The 27,943-nt window shown below is 37.5% G+C and overlaps 1 pseudogene; it reads left to right on the top strand.

Annotated features, from left to right (window-relative positions):
* Positions 1-27,943, top strand: LOC132059522 (F-box/FBD/LRR-repeat protein At1g13570-like; annotated as a pseudogene).

Genomic DNA, 27,943 nt, shown 5'->3' with positions numbered 1-27,943 from the left:
GGTTCTTGGTGATTAGTTTTATGTGATGTCTCCTAAGGGAATAAAGCATTGTCGAAATTTACCTCCTGAATTCCTTAGCAAAATTTCTGATAACGTAATTGATATCATTCTGATGTGTTTGCCTTGTAAAGATGTTGTGAGGACAAGCATCGTATCAAAGAAATGGAGGTATCACTGGTATAGAATTACAGAGCTGACGTTTGATAGATCTCTTTGGGAAACACAAAAGGATATGCTATACCCTACAGTTAAATTTACAAAGATTATCTACCAGCTTTTGATCCTTCATGAAGGACCCATTACTAAGTTTACCCTCGACATTGCTTCTCTGAAAGTTGTCCTAAGATTGACAACTTCATTCATTTCCTTTCTAAGAATGACATTCAACAGCTTGTTCTTCGGCTTCCAGGGGGTAAACTGTATAGCTTGCCTTCTTCACTTTTCACATGTTCGCATCTGAGGCATCTAACTCTTAGTAATTGCTTAATACATCCTCCATCGATCTTTTAAGGATTTGATAGGTTAATTATCCTAAAACTACGTAATGTCACAATCTCTTCTGAATTGCTCGGAAGTTTAATATCTCATTGCCCGTTGCTTGAGAAGTTGGTGCTGGAAATCTCTGAAGTTTCAAATATAATAGAAATTAATGCCCCCAAGCTGAGATCCTTTGTTTCACAGGCAGTATAAGTTCTATCTGTCTAGCGAATGTCCCTCTCCTGGCAAAAGCATGTCTTTACTGTGACGACAGTTCATCTATGGAGGCAGACCATTTTGGTTTTGCAAAGTTTTTTGAGTCTTGTACTGCTCTCGAGGGACCATTCTTGAACTTCAGTTTTCTTGAGGTAGATAATTCTTCATTACTTCATTGTTATCCAATTTAACAGATGGAATTTCTTTTGGGCTAACTCATCTTGCATTCTGGTATCTTTTACATAGTTAGAGCTTGAAGAACCAGATAAAGATGAAGTAGCGACACGTCTTCCCTTTAACGTTAATTGTGTTAAGTATTTTCACCTACCTTTCTTATGCTGGTGGAATCATATAAGCTCTCATGTGCTCTTTGCATAATAAGAAGCTTCCCACATTTAGAGTATCTCGAAATACAAGTTCATAGTACTTTGACTTTTCTTTCTTTCTTATTTAGTGTTTTTATTTTCGTACTTAGAATATCCTCAATAATCTGAGAATTGACTTCTTGTTATCTTTCTTAGGTTGAAAATGAATATGATAGTGGTATTCTAGAATCCCTTGAACTCGAACGTTTCTCAGATGTGACATTTAATCACCTTAAGGAAGTTAGGCTAGAACGCTTTGGAGGAACAACACCTGAGATGCAGCTTGTCAAGCTTCTCTTAGCCAAATCCCCAATATTGGTGAGAATACTAATTGATACATGGCTTGAACCTCTTGATGCATGACCAGATGCATTCACTAAGCTGTCAAAATTTTGGCATGCATCACCTAAAGTAGAAGTAGTCAACATAACATGATCTTTGGCAGAAATATTTTGAAAGTTAAAATTGAACGGATAGAAATATCTATTTAAGTATATGAGCATTTTTGGATGGATTTTTTGATTAGTTTGTTCGGTGATAACATTGTCATTACATGTTAAAAGTATTTTTACATTAATCGACATTGTTGTGTAAGCTTCTTTTTACTGGTAATTAATTGTGATACTTAATGTTATTTCTGATAATTAGGTATTTATCTACATCTAAGGGATGGCAAGGATGAAATATTACATTTAGGAGGGCTCCAAATGATTGGGAAATTGAAAGAGTAGTGGAGTTTTTTAAGACCTTGGAAGTCTTCCAAGGGTTATCAGAAGCAGAGGATAAGTCGCTTTGGAATACAAGCAAAGATGGGGCCTTCACGGTCAAATCGCCTATTTAATAATCAGCGACTATGCTTATCGGATAGTCGACTAGCCATGGAAGTTTATCTGGAAGACTAATGCTCCTACAAAGGTTCTATGTTGCACCTAGTTAGTGGCTAGCCAGGCAGTTTTGACTCGAGAAAGGTTAGTATGCTCCAGATGTTTGTTTTGTGAATCTTACACAGAAACTAATAGCCATCTGTTTCTTCATTGTTCTTTCACTATTCAGCTGTGGAAGTTCTTTCTCAATATTGTGGGGATCAAATGGTGTGTGCCTACAAACACTGTTGATCCGCTAAGAGTCTGAACAGTTTGGGAGTTTCAGTTAGACAGAAGAAATGGGGGAGATTGGTTCCTGCTTGTATTTGGAGGACAATTTGAAAAGAGAGAAACTCTAGGGTTTTTGATGATAGGGGTAATCATGTGCAGTACATTAAGATGAAGTGTCTACTTTTGTTTCACTTTTGGTGTAAAGAATGCTACTTAGAGGAGGAGGTTTCCTTAATAGATTTTATAGGGCAATCGTAACTGTTGTTTAGGATTTTTGTTGGTCATGGGACTTCTCCTCTGTAAATATGGCTTCAGCACTGCCGTAGTGCTATCAATACCAATATTACCAATTTCAAAAAAAAAAAAAAAAAGGTATCAAAAAATATTTTTCAAGAATTAAATTTTTCATTAAAAGGGAGAAATTGCCTTCTTTCACTCAAGGACTATAGTCATTATTGTTTACAACTATTCCAACTGTAAGTTCATATAATCTCTTGTTCCAATGAGAACACAATTTATCAACTTCAATACTAAACATTTTCATCAAAACAGTCTAATCTCTAACATTATTATTAATCTTTAATAAAGATTTGATAGAAAATATTTTGCACTACCAACCATACATCAAATACAAACCCGATTAAAAGAGGGCCAACCCGACCCAATAACTTCTTCACAGAAGTCTAGTACAATAACGTTTTCTTTTACATTCAAAATATAAGTGGGCAACTCATTCTTGACGCCTCTAAACAATAGCAATAGCACCAATTCTAAACTATGACACGTGAAGGAATGGTGTAACGCCTCGTACCTTTAAACTAGATTACGTTCATGATTTGAGACTTAGAAGACCAGATGAGAAGTGTGAGAAATAAATTCATCTCAGTTCAGCAAAATCTCATTTATACGACCAGTTATACGGACCGTGTATTATTAATATAACACGTATAACACAGGTGGAAAAATTTCAGTCTCTGCCAAGTTCTAAAACATTATACGAACCGTACTTGTGTCAGTATAATATTATACGGATAGTATATTCAATCCGTGAAACTCATTTGGGAAATTCCAGTTTCTAGGATTTTGATCATTGTCAAATACGGCCAAGTTAGATGGACTGTATAAGTTGATCATATAAATTCCCGATGCAGTTATGTATAAATACATCATGTTCAGTTCTTTTTCCATTTTTCACATTCCCCAAGCCCTAGAACGAAGGTGTTCTTCTCCCAACAATCCTAAACACCAAGGTAAGCCAATCCAAGCCCTTCCAAATCAATTCTAACATGTGTTCTCATAATCTAACGATAAAATCATTGTTCTTAACATAAGGTTTTCAAGAAAACCCATTTAAAGGACGCAAGACTTAAACCTTGGAATTCTCACGTGCCATGACATAACATGTTGCTTTAATAGTTCGTTATTGTGTTCTTGATATTCCATTTTGGTTATTGAGAATCTATCTGTAATCCATGAAACCCATAGGTTTCATTCCATGGGTTCCTACATGCAAGTTATAAATCATTATGTTATTTTCAAGAAAACACTCCACATGCTTTACACGTTTTCATGCAAGTATATTATGTAACTATATTGTTCAAACCCGTGTTTTACAAGCTATTTGATATGAAACCGTGTTTGTGTTATATCATTTCAAAACATGCCTACAAGTTATTTCATGAAATCATGTTTACAAGTTATTTCATGAAATCATGATTACAAGTTATTCACAAGTTATTTCACAAAAATCATGGGCTTCTTAGCCAACTATATCAAGTTCATGTTTTTGGGAGTTGCACAAATTACCGAGAAGGCTCAGATAGCCTGAAACTACGTTAGCCATCGTAGGATAAGGATTGCTTATGTTGTATTGATTGGATCCTTTCATGTTATGTTTTCATCTCATACCCCTGGCAAGGTGTGGGAGCTCTGCTGGTCCAGCTAGGTACCAAACTCCACATACCCACGTGGTGATATCATGTTGTTGGTTTATGCAATGCTCTCCCTACTTAATATATTTTACTATATATATCATGCTCATGTCCAGGTTTTCAATTTTTACTTCTTAGTCATGTTATTTCATGTCCCATATCATTTCATTCAATTGCTTTACATACCAGTACATTCAACGTGCTAACATCCCTTTTTATTGCTCGGAGGCCTGCATTTCATGATGCAGGTACTGATTTACAGGACGATGCATCTTCTTAGTAGGACTTCGCACTTATTAGCTTGTTGGTGAGCCCCATCTCCTCCGGAGCTTAGACATTTATTATTTATTTATTTTCATGACAAGATATGCATTTAAAGATATGCTGGGGGCCTTGTCCTAGTGAGTATGTTTTCATGTTCAGACTTATGTTAGAGGCTTCATAGACTAGGCTAATCAGTCATGTCATGTCAGATGTTCAGAGTCGGATAGCCATTTTGGTTCATTTACGATATTTTCGCATTTGTGTTTTAAATCAGTATTTTATTAATGTTATGATTCGCATGTTTTATAAAAGTTCATCACATTCATGTTATATTTCCGCTCATGTATGCCTCATGATGATTCAGCAAGCCATGTGGTTCGCTCGGTCACATGTAGTATGGCACCGAGTGCCATGTTTCGCCCAAGCCATGGTTCGGGGCGTGACAAAGCTTGGTATCAGAGCCCTAGGTTCAAGTGTCTTAGGGAGTCTATGAAACTGTGTCTAGTGTGGTCCCTTTTATATGTGTGAGTGCCCCACACATATAAACAGTTGACCACAAAGACATTCAGGATTGTCTCACTTCTTTCATACTCTAGATCATATAGTTAGAGCAGTACTTGTGACGGTTCACTTTTTCATGCGGGTTTAGTGCGTAAAAAGGCTACTACGAAAGAGCGAAAAAGAGACGCCACCTAATTTTTAGGAAATTAGGAAAATCGGTTTTGAAGGGTTTATTTAAATACCGTGAAAAAACCTTCGTAATCCAGAGTTCTAGGTAAGGGTTCTGATGATCCCCTGGGGAAGGTATTAGGCACCCCAGTATTAAGGATCCATACTATACGGTTGACCTTCGAATTCCAGTGTATGAGTATTTTTTTAAACTACTTATTTTGTGTTTGTTTTCCCGTAAAAAGAACTGTCATAGAGAGGTTTTTGCATATCACATTTTTTTGGAAGAATTTGAGTATATCCCCTTTATTTACAGGGTATCATAGTTTTGGATTTATTATATCTGAGTGTAAATAGTTTCCTTTTATATATATAAGGAATAAGTATAAGTTTATAAAGAAGAGCAAAAGAAAAGCTATTATTTTATAAGTTATTTATTTTGTACTCATACACTGGGGCTTGGGTTGACTCATATTGGTACGTCTCAGTCTTATTCGGAACTTTATATTATGCGTAGGTTCTTTTAACGTTTATAAAAGGGTTTTATATTTGAACGAATATATCCCACCTGAAAATATAAGCTAATTTGGGCCGACTTTGGGCCAAAATAGTGTTTGTGCTAAAAATCCTTCACTTGTTTTCTGTTTTCCAGAAATGAGTTTTCATATCTTGGTAGGAAAAATCTGGTTTTTGTTTGAGTTAAAAACTTGATCCAATATTTTCAAAAAAAGATTTGCCACTTATTAATACAAGTTAAAGCCAATTGCTTCACATTATTCTACTAAAAACAAAACTCATTTTTTTTGGAAATTCAGTCATTAAGTTAATTAACTCATCTTTTGTGAAAGTACTTCTATTATATAAGAACGGGATTGCCATTCAAACTTAGAAATTAATGGTGATTCATTTTTCTTTGAAGGCAGTTTTGAAAAGACCTTGATTTTATACTTTAGTTGTAAAAGGCATTATGTTTGAGACCGTGGTTTTCGAAAGTTGCGTACGGGGACCTAAAGTCGACTAAAGGGCATATGAACTCTTGTCCTAAGGTGTCTAATTCCAATCATAAGTATTTTCCAGTATAATATGAGTTGAATACACATAATTACATACACATAGGATCATACATATATGGAAATAAATTTAAACATGGGGCGTACCAAGCCCCTAGTGCCATTTTCACCCATGGTTGGGCCTTCTGTGTGCCTTGGTATTATTATTTTTTTCCTTCTCGAACTCGATCTTAATTGCATAGAGATCTTATTGGGCCTTTGGCCCAACAGGAGGCTGGTCTTGACCCGAATGGCCATGCAAGTAGAGGAGGGAAAAGAAAAAAGGGACCCGATTAGTTTATAAACACTGAACTTATCACTAAAATAATAAAGACTATGCATGGTATATATGAAAACACAAAAGGTACCCACATTGTTCTATACTTGCCCCCTTCTCCTTGAATGGGTTTGCATTAGTTGGGAATTTCGCAATGGCATGGGGACTGAGTCCAGGTCTTTTACCCTTGATGTCGCACAAGTTCCAAGGGGCTTCTAAGAACCCCAGGCATGGCTAACACCAAGAAGGCCTGGACGACTCCAAACTACCATAGCTTAGCTCCAACCAGTGCCTCTAAACAAGAGGAAAAGGGAGTATGGAACTTGGGAGCAGCAACTTATTTCAAGCAAACTCATATAAAAAAAACAGCTAAATGCCACACTCTAAAGGGAGACATTGATACAAAAATAGTAACAGCACATTAAATGAGACTAGATAACCAGCAAATATAAGCGAAAACGAGGGAAAATCCAGCTCCATAATTAATGTTAATGTATACAACTGCCATAAAAGGAACACAAATGGTGATCTCTCAAGACCATGGGCTAGTTAAGGTAATCACAAAGAAAAGAAGGAATAAACTAAAACACTCCAGATATGCCAAAACAGGTTCAAGGGATTTTATAGCCAAACAGCAACTGGTCTCTTTCTAGTCAATCACTCCATCCAGGACTTCTCATAAATGGGGAAAATAGGTCCCAGATTTCCATGTTAAGGAAGCCTACCCTACTTGTTTATTAAGGTTCAAAGACCAACTGCCCAGAGGAGACAACAGTTGATCACACTAGTTCAATTGAGAGCATTCACCTGGAGTCCGGTAATAACATTATGAAACTGAACCCATATGACAGAAAGCAAAAGCAGCGGGTACGTCTGTTCGGGTTCATTCATGTCTAATAAACTTCAAACAAAAGGAGATTCGGGTATCAGAGATGAGCGGACAGGCGACGAGAGGATGGGAGGAAGAGTAAAGACAAGACGAAAGCAAGAGTTCCGGCATCTTACTTTACTAGTTTCATTTCCGTATAGTCACCCCTTTCTTCTTCGCTCCTTTCTCGATAAAGCAAAGTGAGCTGCTTCTTTCTTTGCCACGCGCCGCCATACCACAAAGAAGTCTAATAGCTGCGCTTACTTCTTCCTTCAACCCTGAAAAGAGCATATGCATCCCAAGATTCACTCCATCTCAGAAGTGGATTCCCCTGCAATGGTACTTGAGTACGACTACGGCTATGAAAAGCTTCTCGAAAGAGGAGGAAAGAGCGTAAACTCGACTCTAAAAGTTTCTCGATTGGCTCCTTTCTTTAATGGAGGGCATTCCTCTTTACGGCGGAGACGCTGGAAGTGGTGTTAGCTCTTCGACAGAACTAAGCCTTCCCGCGACTGAAGAAGAGCCGGGGGGATCGGTCCGAGACCGGAAGAGCCTTGGATCAACTTGAATTGGCCAAGGTTCAAGAACAAAAAAATCGCTTGGCCAATAGATTAGCCCCCGATTGAATCGGAGAAGGCACGCCTCGTTCGAAGGTTGTGGCACCGCAACTTGGGTGACCTCCCATCACCAAGTGAGATGGTCGAAATTCTTATTGAACGCTTCGCCAACAAAGGCGCCTATAATGCCAACAAACCCAATGCCCCCAGGGTGCATTATAGGCACTTGAAGGCTTAGTTGACACGAGCACAACAATCGGCGAAGCACGATGGGGCGAGGGATATGAGTATCCAAAATCATAGTTCTTCCATAATTGAAGGATATTTCAAGTAGAAGAGCTGACTTATTGTTTCACATTTGAATTTCTCTTACATTCTACGTTCCCGAAATGGATCCTATCAAATATTTCACATTTTCTATGATTATCTCTATTTTAGGTATTCGGGGAATCCTCCTTCATAGACGAAATATTCCTATTATGTCAATGCCAATTGAATCAATGTTATTAGCTGTGAATTTGAACTTTTTGGTATTTTCTGTTTCGTCGAATGATATGATGGTCAATCATTTGCTTCATTGGTTCCAACGGTGGCACTCAATCAACATAGTTTCCACTCATTCCTTCTCGACCGCCTCTTTTCTAGTCACTTTTTAGCAAATCTTTCTTGTGATTTTCTATTCTCTTATGAGAAATGGTTTGCTTTGTTTGAGCCGTCGTCGCTTAATGCATGTAGGGGGGCTGGGGCTTTTCCCCCACGACCCCTTTTAAAGGAGAACCAGAAGAACAACAATGGACTCAAAGCTAATGAAGGAGATCCGCAACTTGAATAAGGTAGACGGGATCTTTCCTACCCCTTTCTATTTCGACTTCTTTGAAAGGTGAAAGAGTAAGAAGCTAGACCGACTTGCTCAATAATTAAAAGCAGCAAGAGGATTTTCTCCGCAAGAACAATCTTGACTTTCTTTAGACTTTATAATATAAGGCCCTTTAAACGATCGTAAATGGCCTGAATTGTAACGATCTATGAGAGAAGGGTTTTTAGAAAAGAAAGCGTACCAATCCGGCAAACAAAGAAAAACAACGGCTCCTACATAAATACAATAGAATGGAAATGTTGTCACTAGAACGGACCATACAAATAACATCTTTCTAGCTCCTAAAGGAAGTATTCAAAGATAAGATAAGGCTATGCGCACACAAGCTAACTTCAGGTATGCAGTTAGTTCTCAAGCGATTCCTTCGGATCTTAGGTGCGACCTTAGGGAGCTTGTTTTGGCAGCTACTCTCTTATAGTTGTGTCCTGGTTTCCGAGTTCTAGTTCAAGGAGCGGGCAGGACGGGACTCACGTGGGTTGGGGGGAGCCTTCCCCCAGGGAAAACCTAATAAGACTCATTCTAATACTTGCTCTCAAACAAGTACATAATCAAAAAACTCAGTTTTTTTAGAGGAGCGAAAGAGAAAAAAATCCAGAAGGACCCCATAGATGGCCCAAGGCTCATCGCCAACTTTAAAACTTTTTAGAATATATATTCAGAGCTGGCACCCCTTAATACTACTCCTCTTTGTTAACACAACACAGACTGATACATAAAGCTAAAAACCTGAATTAATAGACAAGTGAACTTTGAAAGAACTTTACTAAGGGGAGGGAAATCTCAATGGACAAGCCAATGTAAACAATCTGTCAATAACTCTGATTCCTAAAAAGAGAGGCGTTCCTTTAACATATTTTAGACTAATCCAAAGTTTTCCCAAATAACAGAAGAGGGAGAAGGGAAAAGCAAGAAATGAATTGATAGTGTGATCACAATTTTGGCAAAATAAAGAGACCAAATATCATACAAGGGACAAACCTAACCCAAACATACCAAGTGGCAAGTTTTAAACATCAGTCAGAAATGAAGTAAATTAGAAAAATAGACAAGGGCATATAGCCAACAGCAAAGCAAATGACATACACGTAGCACATTTGGCTTCCAATTCCTCACAAATGAACTCAGGCTTACATAACCATCATCCCTATTTCCTTTTTCACACAACCAATTTCAAACAAACAAGGCTCAGGAACCTACAAACCTTTCAGACAAAAAGGATTTCAAAGAAAAGAGCAAGGTAGGGAACACATGACACTCAGACTTGGCAAGTATTTGCAGTAGCTTATTTGGTTCTAGGTGTATCTTTCCTTCCCTATTAGATATGGTTAAGTTGTTCTCCCCTACCTGAGGCCTTTGTGAGTCCCAGGATCATGAGGGGAAGGTCCAAGAAAATGGAAGTAAGAGTTTCAGGCTCCTGAAAGGGAAACAGGATAGGGTGGGGTCATCACCTCCCCATCTCCTTTTCCTGAGTCTCCTTTTAGCAAAAAGGGATCTTGGGCCCCACTGGTCACTACCTCCAGTTCATGCCCAGGTTCACTTTTTCCTCTCCTAAAACCCTTTCCCCCATCCTAATGCCCTTACCTTAATCGTCCAAAGAACAATACCAGGGGCCCTAGGCAGATTCACAAACATCTAACCCTATCATAACTTCCCTTTAACAAACTCATGCAGCTCTGGTCCAAGTCTAAAGACTCTTTGTGGTCAAAGTTATAAATACTGGGAACATGCCTCTCATAAATACACACCAAGCAATAGCAAACTAACTGATTCATGAGGACTAGGTTCAAGTTTTAGAGACCTTTGTTATCAAATCCAAATGCTAATACTGGGAAAAGACCCCCTTTATAACATGAAGCACACAATAACTGGTTGGTTAAATCCTAAGACTATGTCCAGGTTATATAAGTAACCTTGGTTATCAAGTTAAGACACGATGCACTGGGAACAAGTATTTCATAGACATACGACAGATGGGAACAGACTAGTTTTCCCTAACAACTTCAAACTAAACCCAAGATTATAGAGAAAATCCTTTGTTTTGATCACCTCACAGTTCAAAGGAAAAAGCATACACCTTCTGTTTATCAAGATCAAACAACACAAGGAAACAATCAACAAATTTCCCCACTACAATTGAGCCTTATTACCACTTTCTTTAAAGGAAACTCACCTCTTAATGTCAAGGAAAACACCACAGTTTCCAGGAACAGACCTCACAAGGACAAGTTTAGGCAACATTTGCAACAAAAATACCAGAGATCTTATCATCCTTCTTTCTTTTATCTTTTATATAAACTATCATTGTAACTAGGTGGCAAGTTCTTAAAGAAAAGGTTTTCCTGCACATAGACCTGGCTCATGGACCCCACACATGCATACATTCCTAGCCAACACCATCAACACTAAAATCCTTTCTATGTCTCTTTTATCAAAAGCCCTATTCCATCTGCTAGGTGAGAACAAGCACATAATGATTACTCCCCTGAGCCAACCTGTTGGACTAGGTGATTTGCCTCCCCTACTTTAACTTAAACATAGGCCACTTAAAGTTGTCCTGAACCTAGCTTGATATACCAACCTTTATAAAAATCTTTTAGACTTAATCACATCATAGCCACTCAACCCACATGTCCGACTCAGGAGCAGTCTAATAGATTTCCATATTTTTACCATAAATAGAAACAACCAAATATAAGTTACAACCAAGTGAGACATCTTGTTCAATTTAAAGCTCTTCACCCCAGAATCAGCCCCATTTTAAAACCTTTGTTTCAATATACATTACAGCCCCAAAATGCCAAGTTTTATCAAATAGATAGGGTTTAGGTGAGACAACGAGAATCAGGCCAAACAAATTGCCAAGTACAATAAGTAGGAATCCACAAAGAGACAGGACATTTACCAGTTTTGGAATTAAAACACCATTAGAGAACAAACATGGTCTGACCAGGTCCAGCACATGACTACTTCAAGCTTTCAAACTAACCAAATCATTTGAGGGAAGGCAATGTGATACCTAGACTGAGCCCAATTCTACTTAGACTTTTCAACCTCTCCAACAAGTATATGACCACGTAGGACATTAGCAAACAGGCTGAGGCTCAACATGATGAGTCTTTACCATTTTTTGACACATAACCACATTAAACAAGCAAAGAATCATGTTCGGTTCACACATAGGTAAGCTTAACTTTCTAATGACACTTGTGATTAAGCAGGATAGACCATGATCCACTGGTTCAAGTCATCAAACTCCTAGCTAACATATAATCACACAGATCAAACAATAAGCAAACTTGACTCAGCCTAGCAAGCTTCTGACATGATAGGACCTCACTCATCCCATGACACATGTGATCAAGCAAGACAAATTATGACCAACTGGGTTCAAGCTATCAAACTCCCAACCAACATATTACCACATAAGACAAGCAATCACCAGATTGGGTAACCTACTTCGTACAAACCTCTTGGCCCTTCCCCTTATCAATCCCCACCAGACAAACTCTCACTGAGAAATAACAGGACACAAGGCAAATCAGGTTACTTAATGAGCTTGTGACTTCAAACTAGCCTCATGAAGCTAATTTATTAGATGGGATACACAGGACCAGACCATTCATGCCTTTATCAGACCCATCTTGACCTTAATTCACAACACAGAACTTGCACTAAGCAATACACTAGCATGAGCCACAACCTAGACCCTTACATGGAACAATTGAAAGTATTTAGACAGTTATGATAAGATATGAAAATCCAAAAAAAAAAAAAATCCACATTAGACAAACTCTCTTAACTCAGACTATGGTCTCAAAATACCTTCAAAGGTCTTTAATCAAAACTGAACAGCCAAGGGCACAAGTAGGGAAACTAAATGGAAATATAAATGAGGCAGGTTCATTAGCTTAGTATTCTAGCGCATGTTAGGTGCTAGAAAAAAGGAATACACTAGTTGCGCAAAGCATGAACAAAGATCCAGACTAAGAAGTTAAGTCAAAGCAATCTAATCAGATTAGAAATTATTCTATAACTCATATGAGACTCCCTAATTGAGTAAAAATGCAGACAAGATCAAAGGGAAATCTCAACAAGTACATCAGGTTTGACCTGTTTTAAACCACATGCAATTACATGGACTAGGCACAATGTGGACACCAAGACTAAGAAGAAAAGGAGTGAACCAAACATATTGACTTGGACATCTTATCCTAGACCATACACACACCTTAACCAGATATTGTGCAAGCAGAACCAAGATATATAAAGGATCACTAGCTAATACACTAACTCACACTCATAGACCACACAATTATGCTACCTAAATATCACATCAAACAGGAACTAAGCATACAGAATCATAACTACTTAACCTTCATGACAAACTCTCACATACATATCAACATAAGCAAGATTCAAGCAAGGAAAACAATGAAACTAAAATGCCACCTTGAACAGAATCTTCATTAACTAAACTACTAAGCTAAACACAACATAAAAAAATAAATTAAAGCACTACCCTAACTAGAATCTTATGACATAATAGGTATTTACCTTTTGTGGGTGCAACCGGGGCACAAGCGATGGGTTAGGAAGCCTTTATGCTACAACTCCCAACTCAAAGCCAAAGACAAACACCAACAACAATAAAAAACGGGAATTTTAGAACTCGAAACTTAAAGAAATTTAAGATTAGAAAGAAATTTTTTGACTTTGGAACTCTCAAGACTAAAAATGGCAAATTTTCAGTCTATATATGGCTTCCCACCCCTTACTCGAATGAATGGGGGTTTCTATTTATAAAACCCCAGAATGGCTTTGAAAACTATGACTACCAATGTGGGACTTGCAAATTTATGCAAGTCCTACTCACAAACTCAAACCTACGGCCCAGATCTTGTGGTACAACAACGATATCAACGGCTTACAAGCTCTCCATACCAACATTAATGGTAAAAATAAAAGGAAGGAGTCGTACCTTTAAGGATTCGTTTGGCCCAATTCTGTGGAGAGAAAGACGAAGCATTGAATTTTATGCCTTCTCTCTTTACGCCACCAGTTGTTTGAGATGGGATGGGACTATAAAAGGGGCGGGGCATAGGTGGTAAATAGGAGGCGGCGCTAGGGTTTTGCTCCCTAGCCGCCTCCCTTCTCTTTTACAAACGTATCCCTGTGGTCTTTTTTTTGTGGACGGAGGGGGAGAGTGTAATGCTCCCCCATTTTAACTCCTTATTGACCGGGTCTCCAACTGGGCTAGGCTCCGTCCTTATTTTCCGAAAAGCGAGCCGGGCCACTAATTCTTTATATATATATATATATATATATATATATATATATATATATATATATATATATATATATATATATATATGCATAAAAGGTCAGGGGGGAATAAACTAGTAAATAAATAAGTAAAGAAAAAACTAATTATTAGTCCATTGGGACTTAAAATAATTTAAACATGACTCATAAGTAAAAATAAAAATCATTTTGCAGATACTGCTTTGAATTAATTAACTAGATAAACGAGAAATTAATCAACTACACAAACGCACACAGAATCAAGATTTAAAGGGTAAAACTAGTCAATTCTTTCAATTACTCAAAATACCTTGGACAGTAATATGGAATAAAATCATCTGTTAATCTAATTTTTCCTTGATTTAATTAATGAGACAAGTGATTGTCAAAGAGGGTTTTCTTGCCCCTTTAATTAATTTCAATAATAAAAGAGAATTCTTCGAATATAATTAATTTCTAAAAAATTTAAAATTGTCGTGGAGACTTCTTTATCAATTTAAACGGGTGAGATATTATCCCAAATAATTTCATAAAAAATTACCCCGACCCTTTAGGGTACGCAGCTGATTTTATTTACTACCCTAGGACTCCGAGCACTTAAAATAAATTACGGGAGATCAAAAATTAGGTGTCAACAACCACCCCTTTGGTGTTCGGGGATGGCGGGACCATCCCTGACCAACGAAATTTGACTAACCCTAATTTTTGACCGATCCGGCTCATCTTGCCTTCAAACTTCAAGAAATTCACATATGTGTGGTCGGACCCTGGCTTTCGGGTTTCCTACATATCTTGAGGCGTACGAGAACCTGTGCCACCGTAGTTCAACTCGATCAAAGACTTTGCGTGATTGAGCAGAAAATCCCGAGACTTTGCTTTTGTGATCGGGGTTTCCCTAGACAAGGAGTGAGTGCGGCCAACTCTTGGGTTTGAGTTTGCCCACACATCCCCGGCCTCCAACCGGTGCCTACGTAGTTCGACTTGCTGAGAAGAGCACCCGCTTTTGTCAATCATCCTTCGCATTTTACCTCTGGTGTACCCGACCGGTCGTCGTTTTTTTTTTCGTTAGTAAAAGGGAAAGATGGTGACTGAGTCTGAGATCGGGCGGCTTCCATGTCACGGCCCATTTAGCCTAGGTCGTGCGGGCACTTACCTTCCCAAAGAGGAGATATTATAATGCCTCGTACCTTTAAACTAGGTTACGTTCATGATTTGAGACTTAGAAGACCAGATGAGAAGTGTGAGAAATAAATTGCATCTCAACAAAATCCATTTATACGACCAGTTATACGATCGTGTATTATTATAGGATCGTATAACTGTATCGTATAACACAGTGGAAAATTTCTCAGTCAGCTAAGTTCTAAAACATTATATTGCATCGTATTTGTGCCTTATAATGTTATACGGACCGTATATTCAGTCTGTGAAACTCATTCGGGAAATTCCAGTTTCTAGAATTTTGATCATGGTCAAATACGGCTAAGTTATATGGACCGTATAACTTTATACGGACTGTATAAGTTGAAAGTATAAATTCCCAATGCAGTTATGTATAAATACATCTTGTTCAGTTCTTTTTCCATTTTTCACATTCCCCAAACCCTAAAACGAAGGTGTTCTTCTCCCAACAATTCAAAACACCAAGGTAAGTCAATCCATGCCCTTTCAAATCAATTCTAACATGTGTTCTCATAATCTAACAATGAAATCATTGTTCTTATCATAGGGTTTCCAAGAAAACCCACTTAAATGACTCAAGCCTTAAACTTTGGAATTCTCCTTCCATAAATCAGATTGTTATTACAAGTTTGGAGCATTACCAAGTATATACGATTACTATCTACGTGTAGAAAAATCTTTGTTTTTCCCGACGCCACCTCTTTCATAAAGCATGAAGTTATACGAAAACTAGGGTTTTAGCCATACTCATGATAACCCTAAGTTCACGTGCCATGATATACCATGTTGCTTTAATAGTTCATTATTGTATTCTTGATATTCCATTTTGGTTATTGAGAATCTGTCCGTAATCCATGAAACCCATACTTTGCATTCCATGGGTTCCTACATGAAGTTATAAATCATTATGTTATTTTCAAGAAAACATTCCACATGCTTTACAAGTTTTCATGCAAGTATATTATGTAACTATATTGTTCAAACCCGTGTTTTACAAGCTATTTGATATGAAACCGTGTTTGTGTTATATCATTTCAAAACATGCCTACAAGTTATTTCATGAAACCATGTTTACAAGTTATTTCATGAAACCATGTTTACAAGTTATTTCGTGAAATCATGATTACAATTTATTTGAAATAACATAAGTTATTTCATGAAAATCATGGGCTTCTTAGCCAACTATATCATGTTCATGTTTTTGGGAGTTGCACAAATTATCGAGAAGGCCCAATAGCCTAAAACTATGTTAGCCACCGTAGGATAAGGATCGCTCCGCCCAGTTAGGACGATTCCTTCATGTTATGTTGATTGGATCCTTTCATGTCATGTTTTCATCTCATACCCCCGGCAAGGTGTGGGAGCTCGTTGTTCTCGAGGTACCAACCACACGTACCCACGCGGTGATATCACGTTGTCGCCATTATAATGCTTCTCCCTACTTAATATGTTACTATATATATATATATATATTTTCGCCACTATCATATTATTTCATTTTGTTTTATATACTAGTACATTCAACATGTTGATGTCCCCTTGATTGCTCAGTGGGCTCGCATTTCAATGCAAGTACCGATTCACACAGACGACGCATTCCGCTAGTAGGACTTCACACTTATCAGCTTGTTGGTGAGCCCCATCTCTTCCGGGGCTTAGACATTTATTATTTATTTATTTTCATGACAAGATATGCATTCAAATGTATGCTAGGGGCCTTGTCCCAGCGAGTATGTTCTCATGTTCAGACTTATGTTAGAGGTTTCATAGACTAGGCTAGTCAGTCATGTCATGTCAGATGTTCAGAGTCGAATAGCCATTTTGGTTCATTTACGATATTTCCGCATTTGTGCTTTAAATCAGTATTATTCGCATGTTTTATAAAAGCCCATCACATTCATGTTATATTTTCACTCATGTATGCCTCATGATGATTCAGCAAGCCATGTGGTTCGCTCGGTCACATGCAGTATGGCACCGAGTGTCGTGTTTCGCCCAGGCCATGGTTCGGGGCGTGACAAATGGTTTCATAAAACATGGAGGAATCTTGATAGATTTTCCATTAGAGGACTACTACGATTAAGGGTGTGTTTTGTATGGAGGAAAACATTGTCTCTAGAAAAATAAATTTCTTAAAAATGAGGAAAATGACTTCCATAATAAAAATAAGAAAATAAGTTTTATAAGTGTCATTTCAAGTTTATTGTCTCCTCCCACCCCAACATGCTCAAACCCACTTCCTACCCCATCCCACCTCTATACTATTTTGCTACATTACATATCATTGCCCTTGGATAATATTTTTTTGTTTACTTACTAAACACTAGAAATGAGTAAAAAAACTCACTTAATTTTCAACAAACTAATTTCTAGCATTTCCTTCATACCAAACACACTCTGTATCATCGTCGAGGCGCCTTGATCTGAAGATGCAGGGTTTGTTGACAAACCCAATGATGGAATTAGTCTCCACCAACCCCCCCACCCCACCCCACCCCCCCACCCCCGCACCCCAATTTAACTACACCCTACACTGTTTTGTACTTCTCTCTTCCCCTTAATTTAAGTACCACCTCTTTTTTACGAATATAAAGTACTGTGGCAATTCGTCTCTGATGAACCTAAAATATTGAGCATTACTGGATGGATTGTTGATTAGTTTGCTAGGTGATAGACATTGTCACTCCGTGTTAAAAGTATTTTTACATTAATCGATGTTGTTGTGTAAGTTTCTTTTTATTAGTAATCAATTGTGTTAGTTAAATGTTATTTCTGATATTTAGTAGCCCTTTGGTCATAAAAATTGCTCACTTTTTTTTTCCGTAATGTTTTTATTTTATCTTATTTGAAAATCAGAGTTTGGCCATGAAAATTTCAAAAGTTGAGAAACACCTCAAAACCTCTTTTTACTTTTTTCCATCTAACTTTTTTAACACTTTTTTTCCATCTAACTTTTTTAATTTTCTTTTTACAAATTTTGCCCTAATTTATATTTTTATAAAAAAGACCCCATTTCAATTTGATCAAGTGTGCCATCGGTTTGAGTTTTGGATTGGGTCGGATCGGATCTTCTTAGTTGAGTTTTTATAATTAGAAGATTAAAAGAATATGACATTATCTAATTTTTGAAAGAAAAAAAAAAACTCAATCAAGAAGATCCGAAAATATTTTTTCAAAAATTACATTTTTCATTAAAAGAGAGAAACTGTCTTCATCACTCATGGAGATCTCATTTTCTCTATATCAATTGTAAGGTCATATTCTCTTGCTCCAACGAGTACATAGGTGTTATTTTTATCCATTTCAATACTAAATATTTTCATCACAATAGTCTATTTCTAACATTATTATTAATCTTTAGTAAAGATTTGCTAGAAATAATTTTGCACTACCAACCAAACACCAAATACATACCCAATTAAAAGAGGTCAATCCGACCCAATAACTCTAGTACAGTAACATTTTCTCTTACATTCAAAATATAAGTGGGCAACTCCTCCTTGACGCCCGAAAACAATAGAAATAACACCAATTCTAAACTACGGCACGCGAAGAAATGGCCGCACGAATTAATAGATTTTCCATTAGGGGACTACAACGATTATGGAGTATGTGTTTTGTATCGAGGAGAATATTTCCTTTGGAAAAATAAGTTTTTTAAAAATGAGGAAATGACTTCCTTAATAGAAGTAGGAAAAACAAGTTTCATAAATAACATTCCAAGTTTATTGTCTGCCCCCACCCCGACACCCCCGAACCCCCACTTTTACCCCATCCCACCTCTACAATATTTTTCTAGATTACATATAAATGCTCTAGGGATAATAATTTTTACTTACTTAACAAACACAAGAAATAAGTAAGAAACCCATTTTTTTTTCAAAAATACATTTTCTACCATTTTCCTTCATACCAAACACACCCTATATCATCGTCGAGACGCCTCAGTCTGAACATGATAGGTTGGTTGACAAACCCAATGATTGAGGCTAGCCAGAAAGGGTACCTCCTTTCCGAGCTTTTATCGGAAACAAGCTCTCTACTCTCTTTTTTTTTTCCTTTGTATTGCAGTGATGAACTTGCTAAATTATGTCTGGAATTAGGGGGAAAAAAATTTGGTAATAGAACACAAAACAAATTGACCTGACATACGTCATATTTAGGCAACTCTATAATTTTAGCGTCTAGCGTGTACTGTAACAAAGTTTCTCTCTTTCTCTGTTGTCTTGCTTGTGCATCTCTTCTCGTTGTCATCGCCATCTTGGAGAAACTCGAAATCAAGCGAAAAATTAGACATTAAGGGTGAATCATTTTAGATTATCATAGATTTATGGGCCAGTGAAAATATAGAGAACTTATAATATTATCGTACTATCATTTTACTCTTATTTTTATTCGGTATAATGATGTTACGAGATAAGGTTAAATGGAGAAACATGGTCAGTGATGATTCATATAGCCGACCCCCATTTGTTTTGATCTGAGGCGTCGTAGTTGTTGTTAATCCACATATGTATTTATGAAGTATTGGCGAAAGGTGTCCTTGCTATAAGAATGGAATTAATGGATATTATGATATATTACATGGATTTGTTTATAGGTACACATCCAAGTCGTTATCGTACCATATGGGTATCTCAAGGCAAATTATAATATCTTTATAACATAGATATTAAGAGGAGATAGTTGATTGATTTCAACTAGATTGCACCTTTATTTCTTCTGTTAGTTTGACCATGTGAATAACCGATCTGCTCCGATGGTTTTGACACTCCTTGCTTCGTATTATTGTTTACTAACTACAGGTTCTTGGTGATTATTGTTGGAAATGTTCAATTCGTTTTTATGTTGATTTGAAAATGTGAATAGCAATTTTGTCCCAATAATTTGGAGATTCCTTACTTCGTATTATTGCTTATTTTCTACAGCGTCTTAGTGATTATTGTTATATGATACCTCCTCAGGGGAGAGTGTAGCACCCCCTTTGGGAGGATGCTACTTACGAAACAAAAGCAAATTTCATACCTCAACATTCAGAAGAAATTTATTTGATAAGATATTCACAATAATTTAGTAGCGGTAGAGGCCCATGTAAACAAGTTTCAAAAGTGCATACCTAAGTGTGTCACGTGGATCACGTACAAGTCCCCAAAAGTATGCAAAATGAACATGCTCATGCAAATGTGATCTTCATCTAAGCTTCCAAATAGTCTACCTCAATTGGTCATCCTTAAGTCTCCCTCGGACCATCACCATAAAAAGGAGGAGTAGTGCTTCATATTGAGCATAATCTTCAATAATTTTAGAGAAGTATACAACAGAAGGAAAAGGTTGCGTGGTAACCATATGATAGAAGAGAGTAAGGGCATCATCCAAACACTTGACATACTCAAAATTGATATTCGCCCCAAATTTACCCTTTACTGAAATGGGTTTATTACTATAGCATGAATAATAAGCCCCCAATAATTGAAGTTGTTGAACAAGAAGGGGAAATATGAAAGAAAGAGATGAAAAGATGTCTCTTTTTTTTTTTCAAGACATCCAAATAAAAAGAGGTGGAGAAGGATGGAGTAACTTCTAGAAAAAGAGAGTGACTTCATCTAGTGCTAGAAAAATCTCATGGACCCAATGACTAGGATATAAAGGCTATTTTCTTAAAATTGCACATAACACCTCCTTAATTTAAACTCTATAGAGAATAAACCCTTTGTCTCTCAATTATATAATTGGCTCAAGAAGATATTTATAAGAAAAAATGTAATCAATTGTAATGCACATAATAGATCCAGAAAACTCGGGGTGTTACAAAGAGTGTTAACAACTGAATTTGGAGATGAAATGAAGCACTTATATATTGATAATCAACACCAACAACATCGTTGTTTTAGAGAGAGAAAGTAAACTGACATTCTTCTGATAACTTGACTAACTAAGTACAATAAATGAATTGATATAATAAAAAATACTAAGTCTAATTTTGAAGTGGGTCGGGTCACGTAGGGGCCTCAATAGGCCCAACACCTGATTGTTGTGGAAGCAGCCCAATATCTCCAGCAATCCCCCTTAAGTTGGAGGGTGAAACAACTCCTAACTTGCAAAGAATCCCATGATAACCAGCACCAGACAAAGGCTTGGTGAATACATCCACAAGCTGGGAAGAGGTGGGAACATGAGACAGTTGAATGAGACCATCATGAAGCTTGGTGCGCACAAAATGAAAGTCCAATTCTATATGTTTAGTACGCTCATGAAAGACAGGGTTCTTGGCAATGTGGAGAGCAGCCTGATTGTCACAAAGAAGAGGAACTTATAAAGGAGGATTAAGACCAAAATCAGATAGAAGCCTGGCAATCCAGGTAAGTTCTGCAACTGCCTTACTCATAGCCTTATACTCAGCTTCTATAGAGGATAAGGACACAATAGGCTGCTTCTTGGATTTCCAAACCACTAAATTTCCACCTAGTAAGACACAATACCCACTAACGGACCTTCTAGAATCCGGACAAGCACCCCAATCACTGTCACAATAGACAGTTAAAGACAAATCAGGAGAATCATTGAAGCAAATATCAAAATCAGCAGTACCATTGAGATATCTCAGCAGGTGAAGAGCAGCCTTCATATGTGGCAAGCAAGGCTTTTGCATGAACTGAGAAAGGTGTTGGACAACAAAGGCTATATCAGGCCTGGTGTGGGTTAAAAAATTGAGCTTGCCTACAAGGCACCTGTACCTCTCAGGTTGAGGAAGAGGGTCACCAAAGGTCCAACTTCAATTTGCTTCCAATGTCAAGAGGACAGACTACTGGTGATACATCAATGGAACTGAATTTTACAAGCATGTCATGTAGAAACTTCTTCTGGTGAAGTAAAAGTCCAGAGGGTGTTCTGAGAACCTCAATGCCAAGAAAGTAATTAAGAATACCAAGATCCTTAATCTTAAATTCATCATGAAGAGAAGATTTCAAAGCTGTTAACTCACCCACATCAGTACCAGTCAATATGATATCATCTACATATACTGCAAGAATGCTAGTAGAACTAGGAGAAGATTTGATAAAAACAGAATAATCATTTAATGAGTGATGAAAACCCAAAGAAGACAGAAACTGAGGTAACCTAGCATACCATTGTCTGGATGCTTGTCTCAGACCATAAAGGGATTTTAGCAACTTGCAAACTAGAGGGGCAGAACCAGAGGAAGAAACAGACAAGCCTAGTGGAAGCTTCATGTAAACCTCTTCTTCCAAGTCACCATGCAAAAATGCATTGTTGACATCCAACTGCAACAAAGGCCATTTCTTTTTCAAAGCTATAGCAACGAGAATTTTGATAGAAGACATTTTCACAACAGGAGAAAAAGTTTCCTGAAACTCTAAACCCTCTACTTGAGTATCCCCCCTTACCACTAATCTAGCTTTATACCTCTCGATTGACCCATCAGCTTTGTACTTAACCTTATAAACCCATTAACAATCAATGGGCTTCTTACCATGGGGAAATTCAACAATTTGCTAAGTATTATTGGCTTGAAAGGCTGCAAACTCTACCTTCATGGCAAGCTGCCAATCAGGATTAGTCACTGTTTGAGCATAAGTATGTGGTTCAAAAACATGCTGCTGAGACAAAGTAGACACAGAAGTATGAGATACTGAGGCAGAATGAGATGAAGTAGATGGTAAGGAGTGGATATAGCCTTGAAGATATGTAGGTGTTTTATGGAATCTAGAAGACTTTTACGGTGGCAGCTGGAATGATAGGAGTAGGATTAGGAGGAAGAGGTGGCACAGGAGCAGAGGTAAAATCAGGAGAAGGAAATGGTGGTGTAGGATCACTGAAGGATGAAGGAAGATCAGTAGGTAGTCGTACATGAACAGGAGATGGGGGAACAACAAGGGGTGTATCAAGAGAAACAGAAAGAGGAAAAGAATCAAAGATAGAAAAAGGCAAGGGGCACCCAGATGGGGAAGGAGTAGAGGACTTGTGAGTATTGAGTGCAAAGGGAAAAATGTGTTCAAGGAAGGACACATCTCTGGAAATAAAGCAAGTCTTGGTAGTAAGAGAATACAACTTGTATCCCTTTTTAGCAAAGGGAAATCCAAGAAAAACACAAGGCATTGACCTAGGCTGCAGTTTGTCTCTATTAATCTTAGGGATAGTAGAGTAACAAAGGCACCCAAATTCCTTGAGATGAGAGTAAGAGGGTGGCTTGTGATAAAGAAGTTCAAAAGGAGTTTTGTTATTCAATAAGGTGGAAGGAAACCTATTGATTAGGGAAGGAAACCTATTAATTAGGTAAGTTTCAGTAAGAAGGCAATCCCCCCAAAACTTGAGTGGCAAACTAGATTGAAATAAAAGAGCCCTGGCAGTTTCAAGTAAATGCCTATTTTTTCTCTCAACCATACCTTTTTGTTGTGGTGTGTGAGCACATGAGGTTTGATGAATAATGCCTTTAGCAGAGAAGAAAGAAACACCACTAGAACTGGAACCTAATTCCAAAGCATTATCACTTCTAATGATTTGGACAGTGGTGTGGAACTGTGTTTCTACCATGGAAATAAAAGCTTTTAGTAAGTCAAAGGCATTGCTCTTAGATCCCATGAGGTGGGTCCAAGTAGCTCTTGTAAAATCATCAACTAAGGTTAGAAAATATCTTGATCCATTTGTAGGTGTATGGTATAGTCCCCAAGTATCTAAGTGGACAAGTTGAAAAGGTTTTGTAGTTTGTATGGTGCTATCAAGAAAGGGGAGTCTGGTTTGCCTAGCTAATGGGCATACAGGGCAAGAAATGATTGTTTGGGGGAAAGTAAAGGAGAATTATCAGAGATACACTTCATTTTAGAAAAAGGTGCATGACAAAGTTTGTAATGCCACATAACATCAAGTTTATGCTTGTCATTTAAACCAACAGTATCAATACAAGTACCAGTGTTATTAGAAGTAGGTGCAACATGATCAGGAATTGAAGTTGGAGGAAAAGGAAAAGCATTTGTAGCACCATTACTACAACTAAAAACAGGTGGAACAAAGTTGTTAAAAACAGATGAAACAAAGTTGTTAAAACAGATGAAATAGAGGTGTCATTCAAGAGTGTGACTATAGGAGCGGAATAGAACTTGTAGAGTCCATTGTCTACATTACCCAGCACCAGTGGCTTCTTCATAGAAGGGCCCTGAAAGATGCACACAGTACTGGTAAACAAGACAATACAGTGAAGTTGAGTAATGAGTTTGTTAACAGATATCAAATTAAAATGAAATGTGGGAACATAAAGGACATGATGAAGTGTTATGTCAGATGAAAAGGTCAAGGAACCAATGTTATTAACTTTAACCTTGTAGCCATTAGGTAAAGAGACTAGATAAGGAATTGGGAGTGTTTGAATGTTGAACAGGAGGGATTTATTAGATGTCATATGGTCGGAAGCCCCAGAGTCAATAATCCACACAGACTTATCTACATGTGACAGCATACAAGCTTTGAAAGACATATTAGGTGAAAGCAGCTTACCTACGAAGTTGGCAGAAGCATGAAGGGCAGCAGGTGCAGTATTAGATCCATCACTATCAAAGAGATTAGTATGTTGAAGCAACATCACAAGTTGTGAACGTTGTTCTTTGGTCAGTCCATGAATTGGAGTAACATACTCATGAGAAAACTCATTATGCATTTGTCCCCCAGAATAACCAACAGAGTCTGATGCCTGTCCCCTAGAATAACCAATAGAGTTTGATTTTTGGCCTTTTACTTCAACATTAGCAGCAATTTTCTTAGAATTATTCTTTGTGAACTTAAAGTTTGGAGGGTAACCATGCAATCTATGGCATTTTTCCATCACATGACCTGACCTTTTGCAATATTTGCAAAAGAGATTGCTATTGCTAGTTTTCTATGGATCAAAATTCACCCTAGACTGAAAATTTTAAAAATTCTAGGAATTCTGTCTAGACACTCCTGCATATGTGTTCTGAAAATTCTGTCTAGACACTCCTGCATTTGTGTTCTGAAAATTATGTCTAGACACTCCAACCTGAAATGAAGCACTATTGGAGGGAAATTGAGTGGAACTGGACATTTGCCTTTGCTTATCATCAGATAGCAAAATGTTGTACACTGCTCCAATGGATGGAAATGGCTTCATCATCAAAATGTTGCTTCTGTTCTGAGTGTAGGTATCGTTTAAACCCATCAAAAATTGGTATACTTTTTGCACATCCTCAGCCTTTTGATAGTCAGACCTTGCTCCACAAGAACATGACCTAATTTGAGTGACTGATATGGAATTTATTTCATCCCAGAGCTGCTTGATCCTGTTGAAGTATGAAGTTATGTCTAATGACCCTTGGGAAATGTGTGCCAACTCCTTTTCAACTCATACACTCTACCAGCATCAGCTTTGCCATATCTATCTTCTAACTCATCCCAAATATTTTTGGCAAGTTCAGAATATTGAACACTACGTGATATCTCTTTTGTACATGAATTTGTTAACCATGCTACTAATAGATCATTACATCTCTGCCACTGCCTAAGTAAAGGCGATCCTTCATTTGGCTTAGTAGAAGGGTCACGGATGAAATCTAGCTTATTTCTTACTGAAAGTGCAACTAATATATTCCTCCTCCAACTGTTGTAACCATTCCCATCAAAAAGCTCGAGGAAAAGGGATGAACCCAATACATCAGATAGGTGGACATATAATGGATGACAAGGATGATTATAATCATCCTCGTGATAATGGATGATTTACAAGGATGATTATAATCATTGTTCCTCATTTTTGAAAGACTAGAAACCTCAAAAAATAAATGAATCGATTGATATGGTACCGAGATTATCGGAATTGTTTGATTTAACCCTAAGCCTAGAAAATCAAAGTTTCTCGAAATCAAACACGACTACAATCAATTCTCTACATTAGATGAAATAAAGAAGTAGATAATCAACACCAACTACATCGTTGTTTTACGAATTCTTTTGATAACGACTAACTAAGGATAACTAAAATTTTGAAGGGGTTCACGTCCTCGAGACCCAATATCTCTACAATTAAATCCTCGACGTCTTTAGCAGATTGATATTATCAATGTCATTCTAATGCGTTTGCCTTGGAAAGATGCTGTCAGGACAAGCATCTTATCAAAGAAATGGTGGTATCACTGGTGTAGACTTACAAAGTGACGATTGACGAATCTCGTTGGATAACAAAAGAGGATTTCCTAGACCCCACAATTAAATTGATGGAGATTATCTACCAGTGTCCTACCCTTCATGAAGGACCCATTACTAAGTTTACCCTCGACATTACTAATCTGGATATTTCTCCTGAGATTGACAACTTCGTATATTTCCTATCTAAGAATGACATTCAACATCTTGCTCTTCACCTTCCAGAGGATAGCAAATTGTCTTCTTGACTTTTCGCATGTTCGCATCTGAGACATCTAACTCTTAGTAATTGCTTAATACATCCTCCATCGGTCTTTCAAAGATTTGATAGGTTAATTAGCCTAGAACTATATAATGTCACAATCTCTTCTGAATTGCTCGGAAGTTTAATATCTCATTGCCCATTGCTTAAGCAGTTGGTGCTGGAAATCTCAGAAACTTCAAATTTTATAGAAATTAATGCCCCCAAGCTGAGATCCTTTGATTTCACGGACAGTATAAATTCTATCTTTCTAATGAATGTCCCTCTTCTAGCAAAAGTATCTCTAGCATGTTATGATAAGGCAGATGATCTTGATTTTGCAAAGGTTTTCAAGGCTTGTTCTGCTATCGAGCACCTGCGCTGGGACTTCTCTACTACCTAGGTAAATGCTGCTTCATGACTTCATTGTTATGCACTTCAGCATACGAAACTTCTTTTGGGTTGACTCGTCTTAAATTTTGGTATTTTTTCCTAGATCATTGAAGAAGCTTATGAAGAACCAACAAGGTTTCACTTTGATCTTAAAAGTGTCAAACGATTTTACCTGTCCGAGATTATGCTGGTGGAATCGTATAACCTCTCATATGCTCTTTGCTTGATAAGAAGCTTCCCATATTTAGAATATATTGAAATTGAGATTCTTAGTGGTTTGACTTTTTTCTTCTTTTCTTTCTTAGTTGGTGGCTTTTTTTTCCCTTACTTCTTAAATCCTCAATAATATGAGAGTTGACTTCTTGTTATCTTTATTAGGTTCATAGTGAAGATGAAGAGGATGGTCATATTCTAGAATCCCTTGAGCTAGAACATTTCTCAGGCATGACATTTAATTACCTTAGGGAAGTTGAGCTAGAATACTTTGGAGGAACAACGCCTGAGATGCAGTTTATCAAGCTTTTGTTAGTCAAGTTCCCGGCGTTGGTGAGAATGCTAATCAATCGACGATTTCTAGATCCTCGACCTCTTGACACAAGATTAAAAATATTCGCCGAGGTATCAAATTTTCTTGAGCCGAGGGTCTTTCGGAAACAACCTCCCTATCTTTCGAGATAGGGGTAAGGTCTGCGTACACTTTACGCTCCCCAGACCCCACATTGTGGGATTTCGCTGGATATGTTGTTGTTGTTGTTGCCGAGGTATCAAATTTTCGGCGTGCATCACCTAAAGCAGAAGTAGTCTACATAGATTGAATCAGATCACGTTCTTTGGCTAGAAGTTAAAATTGAAGAGAGATAAACAAATGTTGATGTAGCGGTATAACACTGTGTTTTGCTTTGCCATAACGTCTGCTTCAGAACATGAGCATTGCTAGATGGATGTTTTAATTAGTTTGTTTTGTAATAACATTGCCATTACATGTTTAAGGATTTTTACATTTACTGCCTGCA

Source organism: Lycium ferocissimum, chromosome 6, assembly GCF_029784015.1.
Source record: "Lycium ferocissimum isolate CSIRO_LF1 chromosome 6, AGI_CSIRO_Lferr_CH_V1, whole genome shotgun sequence".
Taxonomy (NCBI): domain Eukaryota; kingdom Viridiplantae; phylum Streptophyta; class Magnoliopsida; order Solanales; family Solanaceae; genus Lycium; species Lycium ferocissimum.
Note: the sequence above shows the minus strand (reverse complement) of the source record. Positions and strands in the feature narration are given on the sequence as shown.